Source organism: Dermacentor silvarum, chromosome 6, assembly GCF_013339745.2.
Source record: "Dermacentor silvarum isolate Dsil-2018 chromosome 6, BIME_Dsil_1.4, whole genome shotgun sequence".
NCBI lineage: Eukaryota > Metazoa > Arthropoda > Arachnida > Ixodida > Ixodidae > Dermacentor > Dermacentor silvarum.
This window is the reverse complement of record NC_051159.1, coordinates 69,324,821-69,345,682: the sequence shown is the minus strand read 5'-3', so window position 1 is coordinate 69,345,682 and position 20,862 is coordinate 69,324,821. Positions and strand designations below refer to the sequence as shown.

Below are 20,862 nucleotides of genomic sequence, written 5' to 3'. Positions count from 1 at the left end.
TACGGAGAGCTGTGGTGTAGAGCTCACGAGCAGGGTGTCACCATTCTTTCGTGTTTTTCCTTTCTGGCTTACAGTAGCTGAGCCGATGGTAAGAGTGATAAAAATTATTTATCTAAACATACTAAACAAACGCATGGAATATTAAAAAAAATAGTGGTAGTAGTAGTAGCAGTAATAAACTTAAATGATCCCCAAAATATCGGTAATAGCAATAAATACACATGAAAATAAATATAAAATAATACTGTATCTATAGGTCAACGCGTATATGGCTCTCAGTTCGGTCAGTTCTAAGAGGTACCAATCTATACGGACTGCTAGAACTTTTTGCATTAGCAGAGTGTGCACCTTTTTCACTATAGTTATGCTCATATGCCAAACTGTTCGCATTAATATATACGAGGGCGATTCAGAAAGTAATGCCTCCAAGCCCACTACTTTGCCAATATTACTGCAAACAATTTGAACTCTTTATCATTAATGCACCGGTGTTCAAGCTATACGTATATGTCACTACTTGCCTCACCTTCCTATATCTCTTCTCGTTCCAGGATAATCGAGCAATCCATGGCATCAAGTGGTGACGTCCGGTTGAAACTGCGGGCTGTAATTGAATTTCTGACTGCGGATGCCTGTGCGCCCATCAACATTCATCGCCATCTGACTGCACTTTACGGTGATGCCTGCGTTGACGTCAGCACTGTGCGGAGGTGGCCAAGGGCTGTGAAAGACCAATTCAATTACCACGTCACCACTGGTGATTACGTCACCACTGGATGTCATGGATTGCTCGATTATACTCTGGAACGAGAAGAGATAGGAAGGTGAGGCAAGTGACATATATATATAGCTTAAACATCGGTGGATTAATGCAGAGCATACGAACAGTCCTGTCTCACCGGAGAGTCTGCGAGCCTGTTTTCCATGAGGGGCAGGGAACAGGTATACATGTTATACTCACAATTCAGTGCAATGCTAGTGGCACCGACCCACACAAGTAAAACAATAAGAATGCACTGGCACTTCGCGAATTAAAAAAAAAGTAATAGCGAATTCGGGGGGTTTTACGTGCCAAAACAACGATCCGGTTATACATGAGGCATGCCGTAGTGGGTAACCATGGGTTAATTTTGCCCACCTGGGTTTCTTTACCTTCCACCTAGATCTATAGTATACACGAGCGTTTTTGCATTTCGCCCCCATCGAAGTGCGACCGCCGCGGCAGGGATCGAACACGTGACCTCGAGCTCAGCAGTGCAACGCCGTATACCACTGAGATATATCGCGGTGCATGGTTGCAAGCTCAGGAATGCATGAAATTCTTTTAACACATACAGGTTGCATTGTGAACAGAAAGCTACTTTATAAAGCTACTTTGTACGTAGAACTTGAATCTGAAAATATTCTCCTTTAGTAAGGTCATGAGTATACGGCGTGCATTGCAGCAATGTAAAGAAGATGTATGCGCGGTATGGTTTCTCTCGGTGAAATGGACACGAACGGCTGAGCCCGCAACGGTGAGAGGGGTGACACAACGATAAATTAATATATCTATGCACACTATTATTCACGTCGTTCTATGACAAGCTTTGCAGGTGGACGGGATTTTAGCGTTCTTCAGACCACCACTTGCGGAACAAATAGAATATCGACGCATGTTGCTGTGGCATCCTTTTTTTTTTCTTGCACAAAATTAAACGTCTTTTGTAGTCTCCGTCGTGAACTCATAGGCGGGGCAGGCAGGTTTATGAGTATAAAGGCATGGGCAGTAAACTTACAGAATTTTTTTTTTCGTTGTACCCTGGCGTGCTTTGTTTCCTAAGGTTACAGCGCTTGCAAGGGATTTCAAGGCAAAAAAAAAAAGAAAAAAATCTGGCTGAAGATGTGGTTTGTAAAGCTAATAGGAACTATATATATCGTGGTTTCACTGTAAGCTAAGGTTCACTATATACCCTTTTAAACATAAAACAATTTATTGTACAGAAAACTACTGTGCCTTGTTTTATGGCCGACTAGCTATAGCGCTGTCGGAAAAGGTACATGCTCTTTTAATGAATATGTTCTGGGTGGGACAACTGTAGATAACCGATTGCTACTGACGGCCTTTGCACTGCGTTGCCTTCGTATAAATTGTGTAAATCTAGGTATAATGTAGTGTCCCTAAAGGGAAGTCGTCAAAAATGTATTTCTTTTGACCTATTGCTGCCGGCAGACTTCCAAGTCGACTCTTTGTAGAAAATTTAAAGCGTTATTTGATAGATATTGAAAGGTCATAAAATCACCTGCTACGAATCTATAAGCGACCAATAGACTTCTCAGGAAAACGTCCCTATATACTGTGCCTGAACAAACACTTTTTGATGGCAGTGCCCTCGAGCAGTGTGGGAAGCGGTTGCTCGATATTTTTCGCCGCCATTCTGATATGCAACGCGGCAGAAAGTGTATCGCTTTAATGCGAATGGCATTCTTGGCATTGCAGACCAGTTTTCTTTCCGGCTACCTATCTAACCAAGAGTATGGGCCGATCTCAAAGTGCAGTCTAGAAATGTGGGCCGTTCCCGTTGGTACGTGCCACTGCGTGTGTTATTGGGCAGGCACGGACTTCGTGGCAGCACCTCTAGGTGGCGCAACGTGCCAAGAAGAAACCGCGAGAGAGGAGCTCCTGCTACAGTACACGCCTCGCACATGATGCGTTTCGGCTATTCGCATACTTATTCATTGCAGATGACTTCTGCCCAAATTTCTTTTTTAATTCTACGTTCATTCTTATCCTTGCAGGGGCCCTATCGAGCCAGCTGCGAAATACCTTATAGCCAAGTGCTCCTGCACACGTGGAAGTATAGAAGCCGAAGAGGACCTTTGGCAGACGTCGTGCAGTGCTGTAGGACAGAAGGCAGTATTTACGACCTGATTACAGGACGCCAATATCGAACCGGACGAGAAAAGCTGGATACCAGATTGCCGGGCTTGCGCGAGAACCGGTAAGCAATCCCATATACGCTTGTCCCGCTGTATGCGAGCAAAGTGTAGCGGCTTTAGTTTAAACGGGCGCATGAAACAACATGAACCTGTCATCTCACTGCAGGCGGTTGCATTCCTATGGTTCAATGCATGCATGGTGACTGGCGTGACAGGTATATTTGCATATGTACACAAGAAAATTGCTACTGCGTGCACTTTGCTGCCCCCGCTGCAAACAAGGGTGGTTATATTATAACAAGGTCCATGATAAAAAAAGAAATATGTAGAATAGTGTTTGCCTGAGCTCGTTGGTTGCACATAGCACAAATGGTTTCCAGCAGACCGTATGGACACGGACAGAAAGGGACGACGACACACGCTGGCGTGTGTCGTCGTCCTTTCTGTCCGTGTCCATACGGTCTGCTGGAAGCCATTTGTTCTATGAGAAATATGTAGGTGAGCGTTGATGACCAGTAGAAGTGGCAATAAAAAATTGACTGTGGCTTAACTCAGTTATGCGTGGGTGTGCGTTGCGAGAGGTACGGTTAATAATATTGTTTAGCTTGGTTCTCTCTACGGTTACATCTTTATCGTTTAGCTTCGTACGTCTGAGTGTTTAGGTTTGGTTGTTACATCTCCTTAAGTTATGGTTACAATAAAGACTAGACAGTTTTAAAATGTAACGCATTTATTTTGAGTCTTCATCTTGTTGTTTCTTAATTGTCACAAGGACGGCCCGATGGTCGGTGAGGCGGGACGATATGGGGTTGTCGTCCAGTGACTTGAACACGTTTCGGGTGCTATCCTCATCTGAATCCACTCGCCTGGCCGCTTCGTACTTACGATGCTTCTCAAGGCGTGCGGCTCGTTCTTCCTCCATCTCCTCGGCTCGCTGCCTCCTCTTGGTTTCGTTCCGACGACGAAGCCTGGCTACTTTCAGTCTCTCCGACTCACTTTCCATATCTGCCGACGAATCCCACTGAGCCGCCCCTTCTATATATACGATGCAATGCCGGCACCTCCTTTATTGCAACGCGGTTTCTCCGGCTCCTCCTCTTACGTCATGCCAGATGCAAGCGGCGAACGCTTGCAACACAACTGCGGCGGCGGCGGCGCGTCGCCGCGCCGTGGTAACTCGTCTAGACGACGCCAGATGGCGCGGCGAGCGGCACTGCCAGTGGCGGCGGTTGCTAGGCAACGGCTCAGCTAGTTTATGCTAATTTACGTAAATGTGCGCAGACATTATTTATTTATTTATTTATTTATTTATTTATTTATTTATTTATTTATTTATTTATTTATTTATTTATTTATTTATTTATAGATGCCATGCATGCACTGAATAATGAGGATTATTCAGGAAGGATGCATAGTGGAATCACGCGCACCTTACGTAACCGATATAGAGATGTAAGTTGCATAAGCGCGTGGTATATTATCAATGAAATGCAATATCGTATACAGCGGACAGATACATTAGTGAAGTAACAGTTAACAAATACAACGGAATAGTTAAAGTTGTAATTCGACGAAACGAGCCAAGTAGAAAGCATGACGTTGAGATACAGCAGTGCATGAACAATAAAAAAGTTTCAGCCATTCCAATGGGGTGGAGATGGAAGACCAGAGAAGCTTTACTATGGTGTGAATTATGTATTTCCAATTATGACTATTAAGATGTGATTGTGTGACCAGCAGGGACCATGGCGTTATGGTCGCTACGGTACACCGCCATAGGGTATAGGGCAAAGGTTGGCCCGTTCTTCATAAAAACGTCACCAACGCCGCGCGCATTCGGTGCAAACGTGGGCAAAACGCCGCCGCCGTCGACAACAGTTCTGCGCGTTGCTGGTGCTGCTCCCCTCCCTCCCGACCCCCCAAGGCCTTTCGCACGACGGAAGAAGTCGCGTATGCTCTCCGCCGTGCGTTCGCTCCCCGTGAAAGCGTGCGCCTCGCGCGCTTTCACTCGCACATACAGCATACCACCAATAAGAATTTTTTTCTACACGCGGACACGACCATCGGAGGCTGAGCCCTTAAGAGCTTCGCTGTAAAAAAAGGAAAAAAAAAGGACTGCTAAACGTGTTCGCGAAGGACTATTATTGGACTACGCAAGTCATGCTTGACACATAGTTATTTCCCTGTTTCTGCCAATTCTTGACTTTTGTCTGCTGTAGATTTGGCTGTAGTGAGACTCTAAAGAAAATAAAAGGTCCTTAGCTGTCTGCGAGTTCAATGTGCCTTTAACAGTCCCAATAATTTGTCACTTGGCCGTGCTTTTGTACAGATATGCAAACTGTCATTATTCCTGTTTACGTGAGTCAATTTATGCTTAAGATGACAGCAATGTTTATGGCTCACCGCAATCATGGCGATCGAAAAACAGAACGGCATCGTGCACCAAGCGTTTAATTACAGCTCTTTAAGACACATTGACAGCAAAGTAATGCGCCTAAATTGAAAGCCAGCTTTAGCTTATACAAGCTGCTTTAATGCCAGCTTTTACCTGACGCATAGCACTCTAACTGTTGGCCTAGTTGGTGCTTGGTGAAGGACACGTTTTTTTTTTCTTGCTGCACATTAAGACACGAACAAAAAAGGGAGAAACATAAGTACCCGTGCCATCGTCTATCTTTCTCCCTTTTTGTTTGTGTCTTAATTTGCGGCAAAAGAAACATGTCCTTCGGCACAGCACCATGTGGTATGCACTCGCTTGATTGTGCAGGAAAGATAATATATGCCATATCAGTTTATCTAACGTATGTGCCCTGAGACAGCTCCCAAGATATTCAATGATATCGTTAATTATGTATTTCGTCCCGCTGATCTTGCGACACCCAGTTTAAATGTATATATATATATATATATATATATATATATATTGCTCCACACCAGACGTCGGCGAGATTCAGCGTCGTACAGTACTTATACTAACATGCAAATTGGTCTCATGTATACGACACTTCGTTCCAATTGCGCCACCGGGTATACCAGAGTAAGTCGATTCTTATTATTTTTTTTATTTTTATCGTGAAGGCTGACTGCAGTGTTCGGCTGCAGTACGGCCGTGGAGCACCCACATCTGCGCAGTATGCACCCTCTGTGTACCCGCGCATATAATTACCAGGTGATCAGGGAGCTCTGAAAATGGCGCCGTGCCAGAGAATTCTTACGTACGCTTCTCACGTTCGAGATCCGTGCTTTCGGGTGCCATATAAGACAAGTTGGCAAGCGCTTGTTTATGCAAAAGGCTGAAACTTTAGAGCCGCGTTGATGGGGCCGGTAAAAACCACTTCTTACGGCAATAAAGACACCTTTTCTTTATGGGTGTCCTTGCCTCCGTGCAAAACGGTTCCCTCGCTATATTGCCAAAATCCCGCCCGACTAAGCCCGTGTGGAATAGCAGAGAGCGCCTATATCCCCCTATTCTGTGCACAAAGCTCGGAGCGACTGACTCCATTATAGCGTATACGTAGTACAGTTGAAGCACTGAGGAGGCAATCTTTTTTTCTGGACTGTTGAACACTTGTCGAGTAATTTTGAAACGTGCAAACTGTTGCATAATCGTTAGTCTACAGTGCAATGACCACGGTACATAAATTATTTGTGTAGGAATATTTCGTATTACTCTTATTTTTCACAACTTTTGTCTTGTTTATTACTTCTTTTGTTGCAGAAGTGAAGCAATTATTACTTTCTTGAGCGTGCATTGATCACGCATTTAAGGTTAAACTTCTACCTTGCGTTGCTAGCGAATTCTTTAAAACGCCAGTTAGTTTTGTGTGGATTCTTTTGTATAATCTAGCCCTACTTTGTTGAAGCTTAGTGGGCCTTCCTAATTTAGTTGCACCTGGACTAGCATAGCCCCACTAGCTCTCGGCAATATTTTTTTGTAGTGTCAAGCGCAACTCCATGCCTGAAAATGTAGTAGACTGGAGGAGGATTCGAACTTACGAACTTCAGATTAGAAGCCGGGTGTGATACCTCTGCTCCACGCCACCAAAAACCAAGAGAACAGGTTGGCTTCAGTAAGCGATATTCTACGATGGATCATATCAATGTCATCAATCAGGTAATCGAGAAATCTGCGGAGTACAATCAACCTCTCTATATGGCTTTCATAGATTATGAAAAGGCATTTGATTCACTAGAGACACCAGCAGTCATAGAGGCACTGCATAATCAAGGAGTACAAGAGGCATACGTGAATATCTCGGAAAATATCTCCAAGGATTCCACAGCTACCTTGGTTCTCCACAAGAAAATTAGAAAGTTACCTATCAAGAAAGGGGTCAGGCAAGGAGACACAGTCTCTCCAACGGTATTCACTGCATGCTTATAAGAAGTATTCAAACTCTTAGAATGGGAAGGCTTAGGAGGGAGGATAAACGGTGAATATCTCCGCAACCTTCAGTTTGCAAATGACATTGTCCGATTCAGCAACAATGGGGACGAATTACAACAAATTATTCAGGACCTTAACCAATAAACTGTAAGAGTGGGGTTGAAGATTAATATGCAGAAGACAAAGATAATGCTCAATAGCCTGGAAAGGGAACAAGAATTCAGGATCGCCAGTCAGCCTATAGAGTCTGTAAAGGAGTACGTTTATCTAGGTCAATTACTCACAGGGGACCCTGATTATGAGAAAGAAATTTACAGAAGAATAAAATTGGGTTGGAGTGCATACGGCAGGCATTGTCAAATCCTTACTGGGAGCTTACCACTGTCGTTGAAAAGAAAATTGTACAATCGTTGCATTCTACTGGTGCTAACATATGGGGGAGAAACTTGGAGGTTAACAAAGAAGCTCGAGAACAAGTTAAGGATCGCACAAAGAGCGATGGAATGAAAAATGTTAGGCCTAACGTTAAGAGACAAGAAGAGAGCGGTGTGGATCAGAGAGCAAACGGCGATAACCGATATTCTAGTTGACATTAAGCGGAAAAAATGGAGCTGGGCAGGCCATGTAATGCGTAAGATGGATAACCGGTGGACAATTAGAGTTACAGAATGGGTGCGAAGAGAAGGGAAGCGCAGTCGAGGACGGCAGAAAACTTGGTGGGGTGATGCAGTTAGGAAATTTGCGGGCGCAAGTTGGAATCAGCTAGCGCAAGACAGAGGTAATTGGAGATCGCAGGGAGAGGCCTTCGTCCTACAGTGGACATAAATATACGCTGATACCATCATCATCATCATCATCATAGGCTGATGATGATGATATAAATCGGCGCGTTGACCAACCGACCGACCCGACCGACTGACTATTTTACTTGTTTGTTCGAGTGATTGACTCACGATTGATATTGAGTTATTGATTGATTGATTCTTGTCTATTTTGTCAGTTGCACTGTCGCTGCTTCGGCGTTCAAGTGCTGCACAATAAATGGCCAATAAAGCCATTTAGGGCTATTGCGCATATCGGAAATCAATCTAGCCCTTATTCATTCATAAACTCATAACTAGGGCCGAGGGTAACCCATAACAATCCGTGACGTCAAAATTGGCGGGTGCGGTAATTTAACTTCAAGCTGGCATTGTCACCATCGTTCGTTTTTTCGTCCTTTATACGGCTTAATGATGCTCAGATAACTCCAATACTGACCTTCAAGGGGGGGGCGCGGCCTTCGAACGACCTCAGTACTCCAACGCGGGTAGTTCTTTTCTTCTTTTTTTTCGATTTTGCACTTGTGTGGTGCCCGCACCGATGGTGGGCAATCTGTATTCCTTTACCTTTTATCCTCCCCCTTCTCCTACCTTCAACAACCCGGATATTGTGTCACGTAACCTCCCTGCCTTTTCTTTTATTCCTTTGCTTTCTCTATGAGGTACTCCAAAAATACATTCTCTATGCCTATTTGACGAGGCATCAAAGCAGCTATATACTATTTTGGAGGTAGCAGTTATGCGGACACTCAAGACGCGTTCACGCTGTCAGCTTTGCAGCCGCTATTTTGCTGTCACGGTATGGACGGCGCATACCGTCAAAAGGTCAGGAGAGGCCAGGTCTCCAGACACGAGCAGTGCGTTTTCGCTGCAAAAACGACGAAGGCAACTGGATGCACCATCACGCTCCACTCAATCGGCGGGGAAACAGTTGGCATGAGCGTGGCGCGCGCACACATAAGCGTTCCTGCTGAGAAGCTGTGTCCATGCCAGACCGTAATCAAAGAAAACTGCCGTATTTTTTTGCTTTTTATTAATGCGGAAAATTCTTCTCCGACTCTAGCCACTTCTAATGCGAAATCATTGCATGTCCCATGATGCACAAAAGCCGCCGTTGTTCGCAACGAGTGCCAGAGAAAATCATCATCAGCGTGGATTCAGGTGGATTAAAGTGAATTAAGGTGGAATAAAGTGGATGAAGGTAGGTTAAGGTAAATTAAAGTGGATTAGGGTGTATTAAAATATATTAAGGTAGATTAAGGTGGAATAAAGCTGTTCAATATGAATTACGGTGGATTAAGCTTGAATGACGTGGATTACAGTGGAATAAGGTTGGTACAAATTAGAGAAAGGTGGATTAAGGTAGAGTGTTAATTTAAAGGGATAACTAAGAAAAGTCATCACGCTTTCGCATTCAAATCACATATTCTTAAGTGACTGTGAATATTTTTTTGGAGAGCGAGCCTATCTCACCGTTTTTGTGGGCCTATCCCGGCCATAGAGCATGCGGTCTAAAATTGTGTGGCACAGGGGCGACTGGATATGTACCTCTGGCGCTACTGGGTATATGCCATTGGTTTTTAGTATGCTTTCAATCTTATATCTTGCCATTATAAACATTCTCTCTCAGTCATTATAAATATAAACACGTTAGCCTATAATTTTTCTAAGAAACTTTTACGTGCCGAAAGGACGATCAAGGCGATTCATTGTTATCCTCCAAGCAGAGCTTGGCTGCTCTAACTTAGGGCAGCTAATGAGAACATGTTCTACGTTCGCCATGAATGGCCACGTGTGCAGGAAGTCATAGCTGAACGGCGTATATGAAAGAAAAAGCTACCTGCACACGACACTTCCAAACTGAGGTGATGAATCATTGAGTCTGCATGTATGTCGCTGCCAGTACCAGCAGAGCTCAACAACTACAGATGGGGGCCAGGTTTATGCAGAAGGTTGTTACCAGAATCGGCATTAAATCGATTAACTTGTGTTGTAGACTTGCACAGTTATATTGTTCTAATGTTAGTCAGTCTTCGTGAATCGAGTTAGTGTGGCAGGAGCAGAATGTTGTGCACATCTCTGGCCAATTTGTCGGCTTGGGTGTTTCCTGCGATACCGACATGTCCGGGACTCCATTTCAGCTTCGTTTGATGCCCTAACGATATAGCTGTAGATCTATTTTCAGGGAAGTCTGATAGATAATCATTACGTTTTGATCACTCAAGCATGCAAAAACGCTACATGCATTCAAGAGCGGACCTCAATTGAATCTGTTATGAATAGGCCGCACGAGAGCTTTATCCCAGGCTTGAAACAAGTGAGCGGTCAATAGTATCGCATGGATCTCTGCTGTAATTGATGATGTCCTATGTGAAAGACGGCAAATTTGACGTATTTCGAGTTATGGAATTAAAAATGTGGGTGCTGGTCCTGACGAAGTTGTTGAACAGTCAGTATAAGCGTGTCTGCTTCAGTGCGATAATCATGTGGGTGACAGAGTTAATATTTTGGCAAAAAGTTTGCAAGCAGCATTCTTCTTGTCCATTCGAACAGTGTCGGCATTTATCGGCAGTGGAGGGAAAAGCCAAGGGGGGCGATGTGAATCGAAACTCCAATGCGCCTGGTGTGGAATCGAGAATGAAAGACCGCCAAGTAATCGGCTGAAGAGGCTGTCAGGTCGTGCAAATGTGTTAGGTAGGGCATCCGTAGAAAACATTCGAGGGTTAACTCTGAACTAGAGCACTGCATTGGCCGAACTTTACGGGGACGGCTCGCCCTATGAGGCCCGGACCCGGCCTGGGTCCATGCCTCCATGACCAGACCCGGCCTGGCCCGGGCCCGCCGGAGGAACTGAGCCTCTGCATGCCTTAAAACTGTCATTGCATGGGCGATGTATTCTAAGACATTACAATAATACTGTATGCAGTATATAACAATAAAACATCGCGAACAATTGCTTCATAAAAAGCACGTGTACAGCTAACAGGAAAGGCCGACAGAATCAAAACCTGGTTAAAATATTTCTGGCAAGGCAATTTATTGTACACAAGTGTACAAAACTTCTTGTGTCCATCTTATGGTGTAAACCCCAAGAATTATACACGCTAGTAAATTATGTGACAGTTTCGCCACAAGGCGAAGCATTTATTTTGTTACGCAGCATGGAACAAGATGGAGTACTAACTAGCCCGGTCCCATATCCTGCTTAAGCGTGACCTATATCTTCGACGCTTTTGCAGCTAAACGCAACCCTCCATGCACGGAAATATACGCATGTGCGTCGATACCGTGCAGAGCAGGACGGCGGCGGCGCGAGCGCCTTTTAAATGTGCTAATGGCTGTCGCAGTAAAATGGTTCAAGTAAAAGGCTGTTATAGCAGCAAAACATCCTTAAAATTTATTACGTGCAAAAGGATCTGAATGTTCAAACGCGCATATTCTAACTTGGGCACGAAAAATAAATGTTGGAAATGCACTGCCATACCAACCAATCTGTGCCCACGAGGAAGGAATTCTCAATGCGCAAATTTGAAGAAACAAAAATTTCTGGGTTTTACGTGCCAAAATCACGATTTGATTATGAGGCTCGCCGTAGTGAAGGGCTCCTGATTAATTTTCACCACCTGGGGTTCTTTAACGTGCACCCAATGCACCTATTACACGGGCATTTTTGCATATCACCCCCGTCGAAATCCGGCCGCAGCGGCCGGGATTCGATCCCGTGCCCTCGGACTTGGCAGCGCATTGCCTTATATCCACTACACCACCACAGAGGGTTTTTTGAATAACACTGCGAATACTGTTAAGGCGGAAGCAATGTATGCGTACTTGTGTGACCATAAAGCAATCTTTAATGTGGAGCAATAAATAACAAAACGATTAACATGACGCAATTGCAATAAAATATCGCAGTTTCGCCTAAAAGGCGAAGCATCAATTGCGATGGAATAAGGATAGTAGTTTTATCAGCTGTATAAACTTGGACATGTAGCAGCACCAGCAACGCGTAGAACTGTTGTCGCCGTCGTCGGTGTTTTGCCCGCGTTCGCACCGAACGCGCGCGACGTTGGTGACTGTTGCCGGAGCCTCCATGGCGGCGACTCGACGGTTTTCGACGAGATCAGAACGGGACACTCGTCGAGCAGCGTCGGAAGTCTTTACCACTTTCTCCCCTCCCAACGTTTTTATATAAATACGCATTTGGTGCCGCAGCTATACGTCGCCTTCCCTCCCTCCCTCCCATCCCCCCACGGCCTTTCGCGTGACGGAAGAAGTCGCGTTTGCTCTCCGCCGTGCGTTCGCTCCCCTTGAAAGCGCGCGTCCCTCGCGCGCTTTCACTCGAACATAGAGCATACGGCGCGCGGCGACGATTTCATCGCCGTTGGACTTCATACGGAACCTCACGGCGACCGCGATGGCAGAAATCCACTTGGAGTGTCCATATAATTGCTATCGCAATAAAATAATCGTGTCGAGAGCGATCAAATAGTGCAATCGTGATAAGCGGTACCAGCTAGACCATATCAAAAGCGTTTCGGGGTATAATTTTCTTTTTTCGCGAGAGCAAATGTTTTTGTAACAATAAAGCAACAAAAATAATTTGAAAGCTTTTTACGCAATGACATCAAACAAAAAAGGATTACAACTTCTATCTTTTATTTTGTTTGCCAAGGTAATTAACAGCCAGTTTTTGCCAAGTTTTCACTTGAGCTTTGCACAAAATGAATCGGATTTATGCTGAGCGCCCGCATGTGTTCGAAGGTCCGAGCTATATATAAGCTCATCAGCCTATAGCTCGGTCAGGTGATGATGTTGGCTCATAAACTCATTAGCCCGGGCCAGTGCAGTGCTTTACTCTGAACTGCATAAAATATAATAATTCTCCTGGATATTGCTGGTAGCTATATATTGCGACTTGAGGTTTACACAGAAAATATCTATACCCCACACACAATTTCTACACCAGGACATTATGACAATCAGTGTTCAGGTGAAGTCAGAATCTCTCGAAAACGCCCGGACATTCTTATAGGCATTTTTTGTACTCGCGCAACTGATAAATGAAGAAACATGCAACCATCAATTCGTATAGTTTGCTACTGTTATGTAAATTTTCGATATTCTTGCCGTCATAAATGGCATTTCGAAATAGCACCACTTGCTCCATCTCTATACGATCCATACAGTTGAAGGACACAACACCAAATAGAGGTACGTATATGATAACACATAAAACATAGGCCACTGCAGACAAGGAATCAAAAATTAGCATTCTGCACCCAGAACAACAAAGAAATGTACCTGGTGTACCTAACTATGCACAATACACACAACACATGATGCAACAAATGACAGTAGAATAACACACAAATAATACGACATGACACATAACACAAGGAATGATCGACAAACAGCGCGGCACGATTGCATCAGGCAGACTGACATCATATTTTAAATGCCTGCTGAGTGTACAGTGCTTTGCTTCGGCCACAACTACAACGAAGGACGGTAAGTACAAACGCTGCAGTGATATTGTGAATACAAGGAGTACGCGACTTTCACGTTTAGTTTGTGGCGCGCTTCCCACAGACGTATTAGTTTCTGAACACAGCAGTATATTTACATTAGTTTAGAAACCAACATCTGTCTTCGAGCCACATGTAAACCGTGTGCCGGAGCGCAGTCATCCAAAGCACCCCGTGTTAAAGCGTAAAAGCTGGTCAGTATTTTGTTCCGAGGAAACCTCGAGCCGAAAGCAGCAAGCTCGCATAGCTTTATCCGCAGAGAGCAACCAGACGAAGCAACGCGCAACGACACATTCCGCGTCATACATTTCCCAGCCATCTGCATGCAGCACGCAGTTATCGGACACGCATCTCGAATGTGCTTTCTCGTGCTTTAAGGTGCGCCGTGAGCAGCTTCCCGCAGACGTGATGGTCACGAAAGGCCGCGCAGTTCTGTCCTAAATGGAGTGTCGATTGTTCTTTAAGTGGCCAGCGACATTAAGATGACGTCAAATGAGGACACAGATCTCCGTCATGGCACGCAAACAGACCGGTGATAACGGTATATCCTTTAGTCTAAGCACGTATAGCCTTCTGTCCACACGTGCACGCGTGAGAACAGCACCTTGCGCGGGCGCTGAAACGCGAGGAACGTATGTAAACAGGCAAACGCGAAAGTCACTGTGTACGAACGCGTGACGACTTTTAGTGCTACAGAGAGGGAGAAAAAATGGAGAGAGTGTGAGACATACAATGCGCCTTCACCTGCAGCGACCACACGTTACGGAAGATCTCGAGACAACGTAAGCTATTCACCGGGCATGCTATAAGACTCACGGTGCTGCGTACTGGCAGCGTTTTACGACCTAATCGACGTGAAATACTGGTTTATTGTTTGTACTGCGTAATATGCGTGGCATGGCTCCTGGTTATGCATATATCGCCGTGTGTGTGGTTGTCTATATTACACGGCTCCTTGTGTCTGCCCACCTCCAGCTGAGTAGGGCAAGGTAACAAACACATTGTTTACCCGTGGCTGGCAACCGGCGCATATTCAAATATGGAAATGAGGAAAACGAAATTAGGCGTCTACGTCAGCGCGTAAGGAACAAATGTCGCAGGCATGATGACTAAGAGACAAAGCGAAGGTCACTCAGCAAGCCACTTCTGAAATAAACATGTGCCTAAAAGTAAATGACATAGCAGATAGAAGCGCTATACTCGTGCGCGCAGTATGGTTGTCTTTTTTTTTTTTCTGCGTCATTTCATTGTGAGTGGTGGTGCTAAATTGCCAGCAAATTCACCAACTCAATAACCACAATAAATTTCGCCATCAACATAAAAAAAATACATCACAGCACTTTTATTTCCAATACTCACCCATAATTGAAATATCCGTTAGTTGATCGTTCTCACTGTCGTAATACACGAATTTTCACCAGTAAACACTGACCATACACCACAAATAGGTATTCACACGTGCACACCGACGGAGGCACACAGCGACGCTTTTTCGGCACCTGCAACAGAAAAAAAAAAGAGCAAGAGTACGTCAGTTAACAGCGGTTATAGGTCCCATTTTCCACATTCTGCGTAACACCCTATATTATCCCTCAAAAGAAAGAAAGAGGAAAGCTTGAATGGTTGCTCTATGAGCCAGTAAGGTGTAAGCGTCATGACGTCATGACGCAGAAGGTGGTCACGTGAGAGCGCGATATCGCAACTTTTTGTCACTCGCTCCGCTCTCTTGGCATAGGCTTCCACTGCTGCTACTCTTTGCGCGGCGGACGCGATGTAGCAACCTAACAGATCACCGAGCGAGCTGGAGCAACTGCTAAAACGTCATGATGTCCTACTCCCACGTGACCACCTTCTGCGTCATGAGGGCACGACACATACACCTTCTGGACAGCAGACCGAAAATGGATCTATAGAAAAGCTACTGCAATAAATTATTTAGGGCCCTTCAAGGCTTGCCAGTACTTTTTCTAGGGTCTGGAGGTCCAGGACTTGCATGTAGCGCGGAAAGTCAAAAGTCGAAATAGTCATGTCAGTACTCCGTTGAACTACATTCACTTGTGCTATACTTACATTGCAATGTTTACTTAAAACACTTCGGAAGGATATTTTCAATAAATAACAGCCTACACATGCATTTCGTTTTACCCGTGCAATAGTTTTTAGCCGTCTAGCACTCATATGGTAGCAGTGTACCTTTAAGGTATATTGCATTGGGCACATTGGCAATATATTTTCAAGACCAGGAGATACGGTCTGATATCGTTTTCTAACATCAGATTAAGTTCTTTCTTCTTCCTGAGGTTTTACGTGCCAAAACCAGTTCTGATTATGAGGCACGCCGTAGTGGAGGGCTCCGGATAGAGTAAGTTCGTTGTAGCAGCTCGTATCAGCCACGATTGCCTACCATTTTATGTTCAAGATTATTAGCGCAAATACATATATACAATACGTAGGTCAAATATGGTACGTTTTGAGGGGGAGACCCAAAAGTAACTACTGTGAGGGGCCTCCGATAAGAATTACACCGAACAAATTTGCAGTAAGTGCAACAATGAACAAGAGGTTAAAAATTTATCTGGTATTATAAACAATACGGCTTAGATACAGGCAGTGCAAGAACCTAATAGTTACACGTAGTAGGGTACTGCAAGAAATACTTTTTCAAGGAAGATCAAAAACTGTTTAACCTCACCAGTTTCAAATGGGACCCCAAGTTTTTCCAGACGAAGATGACACTGAAACAGCGACTTAATCCTTTCCCGTAAGTCTGTAGCGACTTTTCGCAGGAGAAAGTTACTTGATAACGCATTCATTGGCGTATTTTTATTAGCGAATCGATAATTGTTTCAAAACATCAAGGAAAGAGACGGTGAATATTACCCAAAGGAATATCGAGGTCTCCGTGCTGCTGACTCATAGTGTTACTCGTAATAGATTGCACTACGCAAGATATTCAGTTCGTACCTGGAACGTACAGTCTTTTTCAAAAGTATAAGGGCTACGTTGTCTGGGACCACCATTTTTTCTTAAATGGTGGTCCATTGGTCCAAATGGTTTAAACTATTTAAAGGAGTCCCGGTTGTATGCCAATAGTTCCAACATGCTGGGGAATGAAAAGAACTCCAGTTATTTCACATGAAAGTCTGATTCCACAGGTCCGAAGCGTCAGGATCACCACGGGAACCACAGCACGAAACCGAACGACATATATAGAAAATGCACGTCTACGTTTTGCAATGTCTCTGCATGAGTGCGCACGTAGGGCACAAGAAAACATGCGGTTTCTTACTGGTAATTAACTTTTATGGAACGACAGCTACAGCTTCGTGGAACGCTACTGTTGTCCCGTGTATCGTGAACTGCTGGCCATTCATGAGCTAGTAACGAATAGATCAATCTAAATAGTGGAATGTCAGTTAAAAAGAAGAAGTAGCTTTCAAATTTATTATTTCTCTTTGGAAGAGATACAAAACTATATATTAATGAACACGTTCATGAGTCTGACAAACGTAGCTCAGTAACGTGCTCTGGGACAAAAACAGTTCACGAAAGTGTACTTATGGGTGTTACGTGAAGGGGTGACCGACCTGAAGACTATACATTTCATAAGGTGAGGTTCTTTCGAAATCTGCATGAAACGGGCCTCTATGCTTGCATGAAATTTCATTCTGACAGTATGCCATGTGACAATCTAGGCGAATAACAAAAGAAGCGTAGCCATGATCTAATAAATGATTAGCCTTTCTTTTTTCTTTTCTCCCTTACTTGAGCCACATGCATCTTCTGAATGTGAGACTTGTTTATCAAAATCGCATTGGTTAAAATAATGTATTTTATTTATATCATAGTCTCCGGCACACTTTCTAGTTTAAAACATAGCTCGAACCACGAGCAATGATGTACCCGCCGCGGTGGCTCAGTCAGCTAAAGCGTTGCGCTGCTGAGCACGAGATCGCGGGATCGAATCCCGGCCACGGCGGTCGCATATCGATGCAGGCGAAACGCAAAAACGCCCGTGTGCTTGCGTTGTAGTGCACGTTAAAGAACCACAGGTGGTCAAAATTAAACCGGAGCCTTCCACTACGGCGTGCCTCATAATCAGAACTGATTTTGGCACGTAAAACCCCACGAAGAAGAAGAAGACGACGAGCAATGATTGACTATTCAGCTTTGAGGAATTCGCGATTACCACCCGAAAAAAAAATATGGCAGACAAACGAAAAAAGAACATCGTAAGTTGGGGACCCTGATAAGATCAACTTTGCAAGCTCTTTGCTGCGAAGATTGTACTCAATTTACCATCGTAAATCCGGCCTCAAATTTTCTACTATAGTTCGCTGCTGCTATTGTGCTCCCATTTTTGGTAGTTCTTACAGCTAGCAAACATTTCAGGTTGGAATAAAGCAAACTTCTTGAACGTGTGGCCCCCTTTCTCCGCAAACCGGCGCCGTTGTTTTTAACGGCGTACAGCCACTCCACGTGGAGCTGCGTTCGAAGTTCAGGCCGCCACCGCAAGAGGCGCGCCTGCATAACTTTCCTCTCGCTCGTTCTCCTTTCTCGTTGCAGTTCAAGAGTTCTCCGCTGCCGCCTCCAGCGCTGTTGCGGCGCCTCCCGCCACAGAGAGCCGACATTTCCGGCATGCGCCAACGCGGGAGATTCAATCTCGCATTACCGGTGATGGGCGCCACCATTTGTACTCTCGAGTACGAGCCACCTTGAGCAACGTGCAGCGTCCGTAGACTACAGCTGTTCAAACATCAGGAGCAAGCATTAGACGGTAAGACCAGCTTGTGAGTACTATTATTTTCTTCAATATCGATTATATAATTCAGTGTACACCGCCAAATGAGTTTCTTATCAAACCGCCAAGCTCACTATACGGCTCTCTTCGTTTTGAACATGTGCACTGGCATCACTCGAGACAGCTCACACAGCATAAACCGTCCTCCACCTTTAAAGGATTCTCTAACAGTGAGTTCAAGTTCAAGTCAAGTTTATTTTCCTTGCAATTATGCAAGGAGCGGGCCGTTTCATAAAGCAGCACCGAACTGTAGCTTGGTTAGGCGAATGCCCCTATTTTGGGCCGCAACATGTAAAAGCACCTATGGAGAAACTTTAAAAAAAAATCTTAACGTATGTGTTAATATATTTGCTCAAGTTCATACTGTAACATGCATTCTATTGGGAAAGCGCAGTTCGCTTCAGCTAGTAGAGAGAAATGTCTAAAAGCTTGAATATTTGAAAAACAAACGAGCAAATTTGCTCGAAGGCCATGCTTGCACTAGCATGCGTCTGCAATAATGTATAAGCAGTAATGCACTTGCCATATCTGATTGTTTGCAGCGCCAGCAACCGGTGCCCATAGCTTAAAATGTGCAAGAGAAATTTTTTTGAAACATATTTAACACGAAAGTAAGTTCAAGGGAAGCTTGGCAAGCTTCGTTGTAAAAAATGAATTTTAATCAGGCGTATTTCAAATGAATTGTTTAATCGCTCGTCATGGCGTGAAATGTAGTGGTTAGAACACACGTTATTGCATTTTTTGGTGGGTCTGAATAAACGATTATAGATCACGTTGACCTGCTTAATTGAAATCCCAATCCGGGAAAACTTAGCTCGACAAAAAAAATTGTATCCCAAGTTCATGCGTGTATCTAAGACAGTGCAATAAATTATCATTATTATTGTGTTGTGCGGCTGCTGCTGTATGTCGCTGGAGAAAGTTATAGCTGCTCGTCATTAAATATTGCTCCCAGTGTTCCACTTGGAATCCTTGACGACCATCACGGGGTACTCCTGAGATCCATAGCTAAGCAGAACATAGCTAACACGTCTGCCTAGTCAGAAGGCATGTCAGTGCTTGACATTTCTTATCAGTGTCTGGTGAGGGAATCGATGCTTTAAGGTTGGTCTATTTTGGGGTTATATCTGCTATATGAAGCTAATTGTCTTGAACATGCAGCCATTTCTCGTAATCGCTCTTTCACCACGTGTCATCGCGTGAACAATTTGCACGAGGAGACTCCCGGCGATAAGAATTCTGTGAGTTGAATTAATTCCGCTGTATCTTTCTGGCGGCCGCGAATTGGGTGAATATTTGGCAACGAAATGTCTCAAACTTGTCTCAGGTAGCCGCGTTGCTTGAAGAACGCTAGAACCAACGTACATCCGTATGCTTAATATGAGCACCTAGAGAGATGCTACACTGCTTACGTAACTCCTAGTGAATTCTTTAATCATTGTATCTTTTTGTGACAGGTACACTGCATCCTATCACGATGTCTTGTCAACAGCACTGCTTTGCCCCTCTGTGCGTGTCACGCGGCCAATGTTCCGTCATGGAGACTATTCCAGTGAGGGTAAGCTCTTTCCGATCGAGATTTTACTTTCAGTATTCCTACAATTTCTGTCTTTGCTGCATGTCTCTGGTTTTCTCTGTCATCTGTGCCAGCAGGCGTCATAGCCCTTCTCGGCCTGTGGTCGTCTGTAGTTATGGAATTTGCGTCCCTTGCACTACGGAAATGTTGACACGTGTCTTAGTTACCGAGCATTCGTGTCTTTTTGGGCAAACGCAAGAGGAGGAGAAGTACGATCTCGCGTTTCTCGGAAATTCCCGGGCTATCACTCCATCAGCTAAACAAGCATGACCGTCTCAGCATCTTACGCCCTAGGAGTGTTAGCCAGCGCCACTCAGAACCATGGTGGGCGGATGTGGAACATCTCTTTTAGCGCGACTAGGGCTAGATCTAGTAAACGTAAATACCCAAGTTAGTAGACGAATTGATGGCCGTCGACGTAGAACAATTGGTAGTGCAACGCACGCGTAATGCGGAGGTTGCGGGTTCGGCTCCCGCCGGCGACAAGTTATCTTTTCGTCCACTTTCTTTTCCCTTTTCTTCATTATTTTCTACATTCCAATTTCAACCACATTTAATTTCCCCGATGCTTTCCTTGGCTTCATTGTCTGTTGGCTTTATGTGGTTATGATTACCAAAATCGAGCCCCTCGGTTCCCCTTCTTCTCTCGTATTCCCAGAAACTAATATTTTGATTGCAAAAGCGCACACATAACTGATCTAAACAGTCAAATTTAAATTTAACTGTCCTGTCAGACGACAGTATCTGGACATGCAAGCATAGATGACTCTGATCCAAACGGGCGTTGAGAAATTAAACGATACGGTTGTTCAGCGAAGCAGACTACGACAATT

At 44.5% G+C, this 20,862-nt stretch overlaps 1 long non-coding RNA gene across 1 annotated transcript; it reads left to right on the top strand.

Moving 5' to 3' along the window:
* Nucleotides 1–2,716: 2,716 nt before the first annotated feature.
* Nucleotides 2,717–20,011, top strand: LOC125946256 (uncharacterized). Its single transcript, XR_007467502.1, has 3 exons — nucleotides 2,717–2,981; nucleotides 18,219–18,442; nucleotides 19,911–20,011. It is a non-coding gene; the product is annotated as an uncharacterized LOC125946256 (long non-coding RNA).
* The last annotated feature ends 851 nt before the right edge of the window (nucleotides 20,012–20,862 follow it).